This window comes from Crocodylus siamensis, chromosome 10 (assembly GCF_052110815.1).
Source record: "Crocodylus siamensis isolate JL-2025a chromosome 10, ASM5211081v1, whole genome shotgun sequence".
In the NCBI taxonomy this organism is placed as follows: domain Eukaryota; kingdom Metazoa; phylum Chordata; order Crocodylia; family Crocodylidae; genus Crocodylus; species Crocodylus siamensis.
The window spans coordinates 42,412,671-42,427,484 of NC_143404.1; the positions used below are offsets into that span (position 1 = coordinate 42,412,671).

General features: G+C 46.1%; 1 protein-coding gene across 1 annotated transcript in view; it reads right to left on the reverse strand.

Moving 5' to 3' along the window:
* SLA2 (Src like adaptor 2) overlaps window positions 1–4,268 on the reverse strand; it is a 29,164-nt gene extending 24,896 nt beyond the window's left edge. Inside the window, exon 1 of the mRNA XM_090020385.1 lies at window positions 1,260–4,268. The gene's annotated coding sequence lies outside the window, so the exon portion shown is untranslated. The remainder of the gene's footprint in view (window positions 1–1,259) is intronic.
* Between the last annotated feature and the right edge of the window lie 10,546 nt (window positions 4,269–14,814).

Here is a 14,814-nt window from a genome sequence, read left to right on the forward strand (position 1 = left end):
ATAGATGGTAGATATATAGAATTGCTTGATTATTTGTATTTTCTTTTTCTGTTATTATTGTGTATCAATAAATTTGCCTATTATCAAATAGAAAGGTCATGGTCGTTCTGAGGGTGGGTCATCCTCTCCCCTGCCCCTCCCTCTCCCCCGGAACAAGGTATCTGGGTCTTAAATCCAGGGCCAACACCCCATACAGAAAGGATTTGGACAAATTGGAGAGTCCAGCAGAGGGCAACAAAAACGGTGAGGGGGCTGGGGAACATGACTTATGAGGAGAGGCTGAGAGACCTGGGCTTATTCAGTTTGGAGAAGAGAAGACTGAGAGGGGATTTAATAGCAGCCTTCAACTACCTGAAGGGAGGTTTGAAAGAGGATGGAGCTGGACTGTTCTCAGTGGTGGCAGATGACAGAACAGCAGCAATGGTCTCAAGTTGCAGCAAGGGAAGTTGAGGTTAGATATTAGGAAGAATTTTCTCACTAGGAAGGTAGTAAAACACTGGAACAGGTTACCCAGAGAGGTGGTGGAAGCTCCATCCTTGGAGGTTTTCAAAACCTGGCTAGACAAAGCTTTGGCTGGGATGATGTAGTTGGGGATGCTCTGCTTTAATCAGGGGTTTCCCTAGATGATCTCATAAGGTCCCTTCCAAAACTAATTGTCTATGATTCAGAGGCTCTCCTCTGGCCTGGGGCCTCAGAGATGGAGGTAATGTCCCTACCACAGGCCTGCCTAGAGATCCCGCCTGTTTGCCCAGTAGCCCTGGCTTCCTTGGGCCTAGAAGCTGTTGGCTTTTCCAGGGCAGTCTAACTCTGCCCCCATGCAATCCTCTACCGTCTGTGTAGCTTCTTCCAGGCTAGCCAGCCAGTGGCAATACACACACCTTTGGGCTTTTACTAGGATAGAGCAGAACTGTTCTAAAGTCACCAGTTCCATGATCTCTGCATCCAACTGGGAGTCTAGATTTATCCAGTAACTGTACCAGTCTTTTAGTTTTTGGGCCTCTACCATGAAACCCAACTACTCTAGTATGGCCATTTTGAGTATCTTGTAATCCTGGGTGGAATCTGTTCCCAGGATCCGGTACATGGCCTGTGCCTTCTCAGTTAATAGCAGGGCCACCCTCACAGCCCACATGTCCTCTAGCCACTGATAGGTCTCTGCCACCCACTCAAAGTTCACAAGAAAAGCCTCTGGGTCATCTGCAGGTCCCATCTTGGTGAGGACCCCACCCTCTATCCTTGGGGAACTCTGACTCACTCACTTGCATGGGGATGTGTCTCAACTCTGAGTGCTGCTTCAGGAACTCCTGCTGCTTCCTTTGGAACTGCTGCTGTTGCTGCTGCTGCAGGCCCTCTATCCATTTTAACAGGGCTCCTGTCTTCATGGCTGGATTCATCCAATGTTCTCCACCACATATAGCAGGGTGTCCCTCTGTTAGCCTGACTCAGGAGCCAACTTCCTCATGAAGGCTAGGCAGCACTTAGGCTCCATTTCCAGTCTGTTTCTTTTTACATGGAAAATGCTTGTCCCCATAGTAAACAAAGCAAACAAAATCATAAGAAAGTGTACAAATAGCAAACAAAAGTAAAACCCCAGGTCTTTCCTCAGACCTAGAGAGAGAGGTCACCCAGGCTTGGTGCTTTTCTGTCAGTATACTAGCCTTCTCTCTCACCCCTTCTCTCCTTGTATGACTCTGGGTCCCCCAGCTCTTGTTTCTAGCCCTGGTGGCCTGTCCACTAGGCAAGGCTGTCTATGACCCAGCGCTTACAACTTTTGATCCTGAAATGTATCAGAGAACTGTATGCATGATTTATGAGCATATCATGGTGTGGACATTTCTATGGATTATGTCATTATCTAGGATTCCATCAAAGAAGAACATGACTGTAAGCTTTGAGGAGTGTTTGGAGACTACTAGACCTGCAAATCTGAAATTGAACAGAGTTCATGCTGAACTCTTATATAGGATATAATCTCTACAGAAGGGGTGAAACCTGACAAAAAGAAAGTGAAGGCCATCGAAATGATGCCACACCCCCAGTCAAAGAAAGAAGTGCACTGTCTTCTGGGAATGGTAAACTGTATAGGGAAATTCATACCTAATTTGGCAGTAAAAACAATGCCATTGAGGACACTCCTTGAGGATAAAAATGAATAGTGCCAATAGGAGGAATCATGGCTTGCTTTGAAGCAACAGCTGATACAAGAGTCCATTTTAAAATGTTATACTCTTGAAAAAAAATCTATAAACATTTCAGCAGATGCACCAGAGTTGCGGGTTGGTGTAGTGATTTTGCAAAACTATGGTTATAACTGGCAACAAGTGGCGTATACATCCAGATCAATGACTAAGGCAGAAACCAGATATGCACAGATTGAAAAGCAATTATTGGGAATATTCTTTGCCTCTGAGAGATTTCACCAGTATACTTATGACCAGTGTCAAAATATACCACAAACCCCTAATAGCATTCTTTAGTGAAACATTAAATGATTTAACTTTGAGATGCTCAAGCTACAAAAATATGGTTGCAACCTACGTGCCAGGTAAATTTACGTTTGCTGGGGAAGCACTCTTTAGCTGTGCATCCTACTATGACATTATAAAGGACTTTTGAGACTGAGGTGCAAGCCTACATAGATATAATTAGCAAGTCACTCCCTACAGCAGATATAGTATTGCAAATAAAACAAATGGAGAAAGACAACTTGTGCAGACTTTTGAAAACAAAAATGGTTAAAGTTTGGCCAGAGTACAAAAGTGACTACAGTGTAGTTATAACAAATTACTGGAAATACAGGCATGAACTTTTGGTGGTAAAACAGATATTTTTAAAAAGAGAGTAAGTCAGTGATATTGAGGAAGCTCCAAAAGGAAATGCTGCAGAAGATCCATGAGGACCATTTAGGAATTGAGAAGTGTAAACAGCAAGCATGCAAACTGATGTACTGGCCTAGGATTAATAACAATATTGTAAAAAGGTAACTGGTAACTGTTTAATGTTTCAGCCACATCAACAGGCCAAGCTGCTACAGCCTCATCCAGTTCCATCCAGGACATATGAAAAGGCTGTCATTGATTTATTTGTGTGTGTTGACTGCAGGTGCTATAGGGCTTGTTCCCTTTCTGGGATGACATCTTCTCATCTGCTATGCAGGATAAGGAGTCCTATAGCACCCTTAGTCCCTCCCAGTTGGTTCATATCTCACCTGTCATGACTTTGATGGTAAGTATATATATTTTTATTACAATGATAAGTATATACTTTTCCCAATGGGAGGATGTTTACCAAGAAAACAAAGGCAGAAGAAAGATGTCTACCAGCTCTAAAAACAAAAAAAGACCATCCCTTTCTCCCCATCCTGATGCCACCTGACACCCAGGATTCCTTTTAGGGTATTTAAAACCAATCTGCAGAAAAAGAAAAAAACAAAGTCCAACTTTATCGCTTCCCATGGCTCTCACTATACTTAAAACAATGCCACTGTTTAGTTTCCAGCTCGCAATCATTGCTGCCTGGCTGCCACTCTCCCTGGATAGCTTCATGTGTGTCCCTTGCCCTCCCTGGGAATTCCTCTTGGCGTCCAGCTACAGCCTCCATCTCCAAGTTCTCCCTGTCTTCATTTTTCTGTTCCTGGGAACTCTCTAGCAGCTTCCCTCCCGGCTGTTTTCCTGCACTCTGGGTGTTCCCTCCTGTGCTGCTTATCTCTACCCTCTTGGTGTTTCCTGCTGCGCCACTTCTCTTCATGCCCTACTCACCTTCCCCAGGACCAGAAATCACTCTCCCTGAGCTCCCTCAGTGCATCTGGAGCCACCACTTGCTCCTGAAAAGCCTCTTGTTCCCCACTGTCTGCCAGTTTTCTCAGGTAAGTGTGGGGAAGAATGATTTCCCTGTGGGAAATCCCTTTTGACACTTTCTCTCTCCCGCATAATGTGCAATTTTGAGACTATCATTCCCTGTATCCAGAAGGATGCATTTTTCCCAGTAGTACTGAGAAATCAGTGATAACTAGTAGGTCTGTGTGAAGCTTCAGGTGCTGATTCGATTTGGAGGAGATTCAGCCCGATTTGTTGGTTGAATCTCCAAATCTGAATTGAATCAGGGGACTAATTAAAAGGTCCGAATCAATTTGAAGCTCTTCGAATCAATTCAGAAAAGATTTGGAGAGCTTCAATGATTTGGGAAGTCCACACCCACTGCAGCAGGGAGCTGGAGCCAAACTTGGAGCTGGTAAGTAGGGGGCAGGGGAGGGGAGGCTGGAGGAGTGGGGAGGGGACAATGGGGGGACCCCTTCCAGGCCCCATCCCCTGCCTTTTCCCGAAGCCCCCCTGAGCACCCTCCAACCCCCACCTGCTGTCCTAGCCCCCCCTCATGGCTGCCCCACCCACCCCAGCTCCCGGCCCTTTAAAAAAAGCCCAGAGTCACGGGGTGCTGCCTGGCAAAGGGGCAATCCCTGCTGCTCTCCACCACCCCATGCTGCATGTGGGGCTCTGCACGAGCTCCCTGAGCCCCCCTGAGCCCCCAGCACCCCTCCCATGGCTTCCCCGCCTGGCCCAGCTCCCACCCCTTTAAGAACCTGCCCCCCCAAAAAAAACAAAACAAACCCCAGACTCACCAACTTCCGCAGACGCCTTGGGGCTTTGGGAGGGCTCATGGCACAGCCCCCCACACAGTGAGGGGTGGGGGGGGGCAGCAGGGATCCCCTCTCTGCTGGGCAATAGTTAGTGAGTGGGGCTTTTTTTTCAAAGTGCTAGGAGCTGGGTTGGGTGGGGCAGCCATTGCTGGGGCTGGGAGAGTGGGCAGGGGATGGGCCTGTGTGATTTGGAGATTGGGCAACAGCACTGAGCCAAATCACTGTCACCCCGAATTGGCTGAATCTGAATCCGAAGCAAATACTAGCTGCTTCGCGCAGGCGTTATAACTAGCCTGAAGGCCATATTTTACAAGACATCGTATTCTAGAGGAAGTTTTTAGTGGCAATGGGCCTCAGTTCTCTAGTACTAGGCTTATGCAATTTGCTGAGGATTGGGACTTTCAGTATAGTACATCAAGTCCTAATTATCCCCAATCAAATGGCTTTGTGGAATGGTCTGTTCAGACCATAAAAAATCTACCGAAGAAATCATTTGACAGTAGGGGTGATTTTCTGAAAGCATTATTGGCAAATTGAACTACACGCCTGGCCAACGGCTGGTCACCAAGACAGCTATTAATAAGTTGATGGATATGATCTAATCTACCAAAAGATCATGGTAACAAGGCTGAGAAAAAATAAACTTGGAAGCAGAAACAAAAACGGTATTTTGACAAAGGAGCCTGGAGCATGCAGTACTCAAGTCTGGTAATAGAGTGAGTCTGAAGAATAACAGTTCAGATACATAGGAGCAGTAGGGTACTATGAAGTGCTTAGCAAATCCATGGTTGTACCAGGGCAGGGGTGAATCCAGAGGGGGCACAGTGGCATGGCCATGCCCCACTTTCTGACTGCAGGTAGGAGCAGCAGCTAGGGTCTTTTTTAAGTCCCCAAAGTAAGAATTTCCTGCTTCCCCACCCTGTTCAGAGGCATGTCCCCTCCTCTCCCTTTTCCATCTCCTTCCATGCTCCCCTCCCCTGCCTGCGGCTGCCGCTGCCTCTGGTATCCTGAGTGCAAGCGGAGCTCCTGCCTTGCTGCATGAGAGCTGGGCTCAGCCTGGAACAGCAACAGCAGTGACAGGTGGGCAGGTTCCCTTTTCCTGCCTGGTTCCCTCTGAATGTTTCTAGCCAGCCCAGGAGCAGCATCTTGAGTCAGGGCCACAGAGTCCCAGGGAAGGTGGAAGACCAAAAGACTGGGGCATCCAAGTAGGGAGGACCTTGGGATAACCTGGCAATTGGCTGTGAATTAAGTGAGTGGCAGCCATTGAGATAAGGTGGCAGCTCTTTTTGCTGTATATGACCAATTTCAGGCTCCCCTCTATAAACAAAAGAATATTTCACCCTGAAACTGGGAGAAAGGCCAAGAAAGAATTCTTCAGTGAAATTTATTTTTTTGAGAATTTGCTATTAATTGCCCAAAGGCCATATAGAAGTAATTATGACTCCACAGGTTTCAAGAGAGGTATCCATGTTAGTCTGAAATCAGGCAAAGGCACCTTACAAACTTAACTAAATTAGAGATGTATAGCATAAACTTTTGTAAACAGCAAACTTACTTCAGAGCATCTTTGATTTAGCTGGTCTATAAGGTTCAACTCTACCTTGCATTCTTCCCAGGTTCAGCCAGCCGTGATGAAAGCCTGGTATTCAGGGACTGCTTCAAGAAGAGCTCCATGTATTATGGACTGTAGCTGTGAGTTACTAACATTTCAAATATAAGACTTCTAGGTTATAGTTCAGCTCTTCAGAAGGCAGATGTGAGCAAACACATACAAATAAGGAAAGGTTTGCACAGGGTTTCTGACCACACATATTAAAGCACAACTTATAACAGAGGGCATCAGGCAATGTAGGGCCCTTGCAAGATGCAAACAGTAATCTTGTGGCTACCAGACAAAAAAGCTGGTATTTTTAACAGTTTCTTTGCCCCTGTTTTCTTGAACAGGGACCAGGATATCCCACTTACCAGAGGTAAGGACAATCTTGGGGATAGCTCTGTTAGGCCTTCAGTCAGTGCAGATGTAGTTAGGGATCTTCTGGAAGGCCTAGACATTTTTAAATCTGCAGGTCCAGATGCCCTCCACCCAAGGGTGTTGAAGGAACTGGCAGGGGTCATCATGGAGCCCTTGGCCTGGCTGTATGAGTATTTGTGGTCATCTGGCCAGGTGCTGGGGGATTGGAAACTGGCTAATGTGGTCCCAGTTTTCAAGAAGGGGAGGAAGGAGGACCCAAGTAAATATAGGCCTGTAAGCCTTACCTCGGTGCTCGGGAAGATCTTGGAGAGAATCCTCAAGGAGCACATCTGTGGGGGGCCAGCAGGGGAGATCATGCTTGGGGCAACCAGCATGGATTCATGAAAAGCAGGTCCTGCCTGACCAACCTGATGGCCTTTTATGACCAAGTAACTAAATCCTTGGATGATGGTGTTGCTGTGGATGTAGTCTTTCTGGACTTTAAGAAGACCTTTGCCACTGTCTCTCACCCCATCCTCTTCAATAAATTAAGTAACTGGGGGATTGATGCCTGCACAGTTGGATGGGTCAAAAATTGGTTGATGGGGTGGACCCAGAGAGTAGTGGTGGACGGGTTGTACTCAGCCTGGTGAGATGTGAGCAGTGGGGTCCCCCAGGGCTTGGTCCTTGGGCCTGCAGTGTTTAAGATCTTCATCAGCAACTTGGACAAGGGGGTGGAAAGCATGCGGTCCAAGTTTGCTGGTAACACTAAAATGTGGGGTGAGGTGGACAAACTTGAAGGGAGAGAGAGGCTGCAACTAAATTTAGACAAAAGTGGGCAAATGAGAATAGGATGGGGTTCAAACATAGACAAATGCAGGGTGCTGCACGAGGGAAGAAGGAATCCACAGCATACATACAGGCTGGGGAGTTCCCCTCTTAAAAGCACAGAGGCGAAACAAGATCTTGGAGTCATTATTGACTCCAAGATGAACATGAGCTGCCCATGCCAGACTGCAGCCAGCAAGGCCAGCCATACCTTGTCATGCATCCAAACATGCATCCCAAGCTGGTCCAGAAAGGCGATACTTCCCCTCTGTGCAACTTTGGTTAGGCCGCAGTTGCAGTACTGCGTCCAGTACTGGGCGCCACACTTTAAGAGGGATGTGGCCAGCCTGCAGAGAGTTCAGAGGAGGGCCACCTGCTTGGTGAGAGGGCAGCAGGACAGGCCCTATGAGGGACCTGAACCTGTTTAGTCTCAGCAAGAGGAGACTGAGGGGGGACCTGGTGGCTGCCTACAAACCATCAGGGGACATCAACAGCAAATAGGTAGAGCCCTATTCCCCCCAGCACCACTTGATGTGACAAGGAACAATGGTAATAAGCTGATGGTGAATAAATAGGTTTAAGTTAGAGATCAGAAGGCAATATTTTACAGTTAGGGTGGCCAAAATCTGGAACCAATTTCCCAGGGAAGCAGTGCTTACCCCTACCTTGGGCAAATTCAAGAGGAGGTTGGATGATCACCTGTCTGGGGTCTTGTGAACCCAGCATTCATTCCTGCCTGTGGCAGGGGGTCAGGCTAGGTGATCTGTTCAGGTCCCTCCTGACCCTAGCTACTATGAAACTCTTTAGAAAACTTTACTCCAGCACACCCTTCTCACAGGAATCCCTGAGAGGTCTAAAATACAAGGCTCCCTGTAGGACACGTAAGTCCTCTCAGTTTGAAGATAGCTGAGTGAATCAGTTCCTGCCCTTGTGTAACCTTCCAGGCCCTCTGTCAAGTGACTCCCCAATCAGATCGCTGTCAGGTGATTTTGTGTCAGGGCAACCTTCCTCTTACCTCTCTCTACTGTTCTAGGTTTGAGTCCCAGGAGTCCTAAAGGTAGGTCCCTGTGACAGCCTTTATGTGCCTTTCACATACACTAAGTCCCCACATTGACTTACATTTCTTAATACTGCCTGCTAAGCACCTTCCCCCTCCCCCCGCTTCTGTTGTTTTGTAGAATGCTACCTATACCAGCAGGCTGTGGGTGCACATCCTGCTTCTATTTGTGTTTCTTTGAAACCTATTGGTCAGTCACTGAGATAAACAGTGTGAACCGCAAGCAGAGAGCAACCGCTTTCACAGAAACAGCAGTCAGAAGGGCTTGGACTGTTTTTGAGGTTTGGGGCCTCACTGACTTCTAGGCTACTACTCCTGTGCACCCAAACCCAATCATTCTCTTCATTCTCTCTTTAAGATGCAGCACTGAGGCCTGGAGAAAGCATATTCTACTATGACCCATGGGAGTAGGTATAATATTGGTGCACAGCAGTTCAGCATGCAACTAGCTCAGCATCTTACCAGCCAGACTGTATTTGTGACTGATCAATTTTATGTTTACTGATAATGAAAAGAAGGAGCAAGTAGTATCTGGTATCCAGGAGGAAAAGGGAATTCAGGTACTGTACATGTATCCCACAATTACAGCTCTGCTATTGCTCTGCACTGCAAAGGTACCTGCTATCCAGCCCTGGGGTTGTGTGCATTTTGGCAGACTTCCTGCATTGTGACTGGGGACTAGACAAAGATAAAACTATCAAAAGGCCCCCAGGCAACCGCCAGCTAAATCCTTACAAGCACAGAATTTGAGCAAAGGACCTTTTCCTTACTGCTACTGAAACTGCATGAACAAGCTCTCTGCTTTTACAGAATAACAGACAAATACATATGAACCTTGGGCACAGCAGAGGGTGTCAGCTAAGCCTAGGGTTCTCAACTCCTGGTGGTTAGTAGGGCAGTGTGAAGCTTTGCTCCCTGGTTCAATTTAGTAGAGATTCGTCCCTAATTGGTGGCTGAATCTCCGAATTTGAATCGAATCAAAGGACCCTTTAATCTCTCCGAATTGAATGGGAACACTCCGAATTGATTCAGAGAGATTTGGAAAGATTCAGTGATTCAGACATAGACACAGCTTTAAATGTTTTTTCTACATACTTCTAGGTAGCAGGCTGCGTGAATGCTGCAATGGTGGGGTACATGGATCATCCCACAGAAGCATGGGGGGCTTCCCCGCACACTCAGCAGCAGACCTGGAAATGGACCAGAGGCACTTCTGGTCCACTTCCAGGTCTGCCGAGAAGCGTGCTGGGGGCTGCCTTTGTGCTCCCCCAGCTTGGTGACTGGTGCCTCCTGGGTCTGGGAGGGGGCACCCGGGTCCCCCCATGGCTGATCGCTGAGCCCCCCACATGCTCCCCAAAGGACCTGGAAGTGGACCGAAAATACTTCGTCGCCAAGCACATGGAGGGCCCTCCTGCACTCCTGTGGGACGCTCCATCCACCCCAGGATGGGGTTCTCTACCCTGTTCACAAGCCACGCTGGCATCTCGAGGTATGTAGAAAAAACTTTCAGAGCTGTGTCTATGTCCAAATTGCTGATTCTCTAAATCAGTATCAAATCTTCAGATTCAGATTTGGCTGAATCAAATCAGGGACAGTGATCCAAATCAATTAATTGAATCACTGTTCCCGATTCGGAGTGAATCCAAATCAAATAGGGCCTGCTTTGTACACCCCTAGTAGTTAGGGGTGAAGGGAGCAGCTGTAATTTATGCCACAGTCATAAAGCTTCTTAGGTGAAAGCAGCACAGAAGAAAACTGCTAATTTTTTAACAAAGGTGTCCAAGGCAGTCATAGTGCAAACTTTCTATACTAACAGACAGGGTTTGCCAGATCAGTTACTTGAAATGGCCAGGTTGTGGTCTTTAGTCCTATGGAATAGTCCCTGCTGGAGTTAATAGGACTGACATCATAAAATGCTAGTCAGCATGAGAAAGAGGGAGAAGCATATTCTGTCAGAGAACTTAATTCTGCCCCTACTGTCAATATGAAATCCACTGTTGCTGTCATGTCATCTCAGACACTAACTCAAGAACTTGGCAGAATCAAAACTTAAAAAAGAAACAATTTCCTAGCTTGGGACTCTAAACTGATTTGGACGTTTTAACTAAGAGCTGCCAACCTTAAAGAGTAGTTCAGGGACCTAGAGCATCTCTGAAGAGATGCAGGAAACTAGCTCCATGCCCTGGTCAAAATCACATTCATCCTTCCCAAAATTCTGTTTGGCTTCCACTTGGATGGCATTTTGTACTTCCTGTCCAAGCAATCTAATGTTACTGTGCCCTGACAAAACCTGACACCTTTTTCCTAGAAGCTGCACTTCAATGATGGTTACAATTATCTAGTAGATACTTTAAAATTAGGAGCACAGTGTAGGCAAGAATTAGCTTTTTCCTTCCTTTCTGACTTAAGATGAAATAGTGACTGCTTCTTCACTATAAAGCAGCTTGCAAAAATGCATTAATACAATCCCTGACATGTAGAGGCAAAACTGCCCTTTGCAAGAGTTAGGCCCAAATCTTTAGTGTAACTAAACTTGAGCATTTTTATTAAAGTTTTATAGCATCCTCCAATACAGGAACCACATTAAGATCCATCACAACAGAGAGTTCTTGGGATAACACAAGACAAAACTTTGCTTTTAATATTAGTAATTTCTGTACTGAATTCTTCTTTAACACTCATCACACTGGTATGGACAAAGGAAGAAGATACACATTCTTAAGAACACAAAATATGAGAAATGTCACATAGCACTAGATTTTCAAAAGACCTCAGCTTACTGGGCTCTACTGCCTTAGGAGCTGAGCTCCTTTGAAAACCTGGCTTCAGCTAGAAATCTGGTCCTAAATGTCTAGCAAAGCTCTGAACTGCAACCTCCCCTCAGTCTTCCCTTAAACTTACAGCCTGTCATCGAAAAGTCCTAGCAGGTACTGGTCCCATGGAAGATGCATCCAAAAGCTGCCTATTCCTCCCTCTTATTATGACTCCCTTACCAAAGAGAAGTGTTGTAAAATAGTATTGTTTCTAGTTTAAGACTGCTCTCCAATGGCAACATTAGGAGTAACACCTAAAGTTATGCTCAGAGCAACTGCACAGATTTGGGTTCCCCTCTGTCTGCGATCCTCTTTGACAGTTATGTTCTCCTCCTTTGCCAGAGTAACTAGTTGGGTGGATTAAAGAACACAGTGGAAATAGTATACTTGGACTTCAGTAAGGCTTTTGATAAAATCTCACCTGACACTTGCATAAGTAAGCTGGAGACGTGGGCGACATAAAATTGCTACTGGTTCAATAACCGTATACAAAGGGTAATTATAGACTATCGAAATGGCAGGAAGTTTCTAGTGGGGTTCCACAGACATCTGTTCTGGGTCTGGGCTACTTCATAGATTCATAGACATTAGGTCTGGAAGGGACCTCGGAAGATCATCAAGTCTGGCCCCCTGTCCCAGAGGCAGGAAGTCAGCTGGGGTCATAGGATCCCAGCAAGATAAATGTCCAATTGACTCTTAAAGGAGTCCACAGTAGGTTCTTACACCACTGCTGGCAGCAGTCTGTTCCAGGCCTTGGACAATAAAGACGTTTTTCCTTATGTCTGGCTGAAATAGTCTTGGAGGAGTTTGTGACCATTTGACCTTGTCATACCATGGGGTGCTCTGGTGAACAGGCACTCCCCCAGATCCTGATGTACACCCCTTATATACTTATAGGCAGCCACCAGGTCCCCCTTGAGCCTGCGCTTTCCCAGGCTGAAGAGTCCCATAGCTCTCAGCCTCTCATCATAAGGCCTATTTTCTTGCCCTCTGATCATGCGTGTGGCTCTCCTCTGGACTCTTTCAAGCTTCTCCACATCCTTTTTAAATTGTGGAGCCCAGAATTGGATGCAGTACTCCAGATGCGGCCTCACCAAGGTCAAGTACAGGGGGAGGATGACATCCTGAGATTTGCTAGAGAAGCATTTATGGATGCAAGCCAGGGTTCACTTTGCCGGCTGCAACATCACACTGGTGGTTTATATTCATCTTGTGGTCAACCACGACCCCCAAGTCCCTTTCGGTCATGGTGCTAGCAAGTGTAGTACTGCTGAGCCTATAAGCATGCAGTGGGTTTTTTTTCACAAGGTGGAGTACCTTGCATTTTTCGGTGTCGAAGGCCATCAGGTTTTTGTTCACCCATTTTCTGAGCCTCTCAAGGTTGGCCTGGATCACCAACCATCCCATCCTCGGGTGTGGATGCTTTACCTCAAAGTTCGGTGTCATCAGTGAACTTGGCCAGTCCACTTCTGATACCAATGTCCACATCATTAATGAAGATGTTGAAAAGAATAGGTCCAAGGACAGAGCCTTGGAGGACCCCACTGGTCACAGCGCACCACAATGATTGACTTCCATCAACTACCACTCTCTGGGTCTGACCTCAGAGCCAATTCCTCAGCCAGTGGACTGTGATGTAGCCAAGGCTGCAGTTGGCCAGTTTCTCTATGAGATGATCATGGGATACCAGATTGAAAGCTTTTTAAAAATCAAGATATATGACATCAATCTCTTCTTCCTTGTCCAGGTGAAATGTCACCTTGTCGTAGAAGGAGAGGAGATTGGTCAGGCAAGACCTACCCACAACAAACAAACCCACAACATACTTAACACGTTTATTAAATTATCTGGATGCTGGAATAGAGAGCTTTGTGAACAGTTCTGCAGATGATGCTCAAGCAGCGCTTCCCAAAACTTTTCCTCAGCATGACTCCGTTTATGGCCCCATTTCCTCAGACTGGCCCCTCACTCCCAACCCACAGTCCCCCCTCCCCTGTGATCCCATCTGCTGATGTTGTGACCCCATTTGGGGTCACAACCCACAGTTTGGGAACCACTGCACTAAAGGAAAGATTGTAAACACATTGGAATATAGGAGTAGAATTCAGAAAGACATTGGAAAGCTGAGCTAGAACCTACAGGATGAAGTTTAGTGAAGACAAATGTAAAGCCTAAGGAAGAATAATTATAAGCACAGATACAAAATAGGAGATATCTGACTGGATGGCGGCATCGCTGAGATGGATTGAGGGGTTATGGTGGATCCCAGACCCACCACAAGTCAGCAATGTGATGCAGTGGCAAGAAAAGCAAATGTAATTTGGGACTGCATTTAACAGGAGGAAAACATGAAAGAACTAGCCATATTTAGCTTGGAAAAAGGGTGATTAAGGGAGGGACATGATAACAATCTTTAAATACCTGAAAGGCTGCCATAAAGAAAAGGGTGAACAACTATTTTCCCTTTCTACAGAGAACAAGACACAAAGCAATGGCATTAAATTGCAGTGAGGTAGATTTCAGGAAAAGCTTCCTTACTGTTAGAACAATAAGGCAGTGAAATAAACTACCCAAGAAGTTGTGGACCTGCTTCATTGGAGGTTTTCAAGAGGATGCTGGGTAAGTATTCAACAGGGATGCTTTAGGAGTAGCATTCATGTAGTGTGTTGGACCAGATGACCCTTAAGCTCCTTTTCCACACTATAACTCTATTCAAATGTTTATATAACTCTTCACTATAGCAGCTAGCAATGCCCACAACCAGCTACTTTGTCAGATTGTAGGAAGGTAGGGATGGAAGGGACCTCACAAAGTTGTCTAATCCAGCCCCCTGCCACTCCAACCTACTCTTGAAAATGTCCAAGGATGGAGATTCCACAATTTCTCTAGAAAGTTTGACCATCCTCAGAGTCAGAAAGCTTCTCCAAATCCCCAACCTAAATTTCCTCTGCAACAGCTTAAGGTCACAGCTCCTAGTCTTGTGCCCTACAGCCACAGAGAAAAGCCTGTCTCCATCCCTTCTATTAATCACTTGTCAGGTATTTGAAGACTGATATCAAATCCCTCACCAGTCTTCTCTTCCCCATACTAAATACCCAAGGCAGAGGCTTGCAGTTTATAGTGGGGGATGGGTTGCAAAGGTTGCCAACTCTCAATTATAAGATTTAGTTAAACCAGCAAAACTTATTAACATAGCTAGTAATCTCCTTTACCTCATAAGCAGCTACCAGTATTAACTGTTTGGCAAGTCTTTTATTAGATTTTCTCCTTTTTCAGAGGTGAAGGCTTCATTTAACGGAACTTTCTGGTATTCTGCATATGAGCAGTGCATGACCAGATTGCTATCTATCCACCTCGGTGTGCCAGTGGGAAAGCTCAGTTCCTCTCCACAACTCCTCTGTAAAGTGCTCTAAGTTATATGGCAGGAAAGCATTAGAGAAGATGAGAATAACAGTCCTGTCAGTACCGTGAAATAGCAGATAGGCTTCGGGAAGTGCCTGATGAAGTGCAACACTTGGCCCAGTTCCCAGAG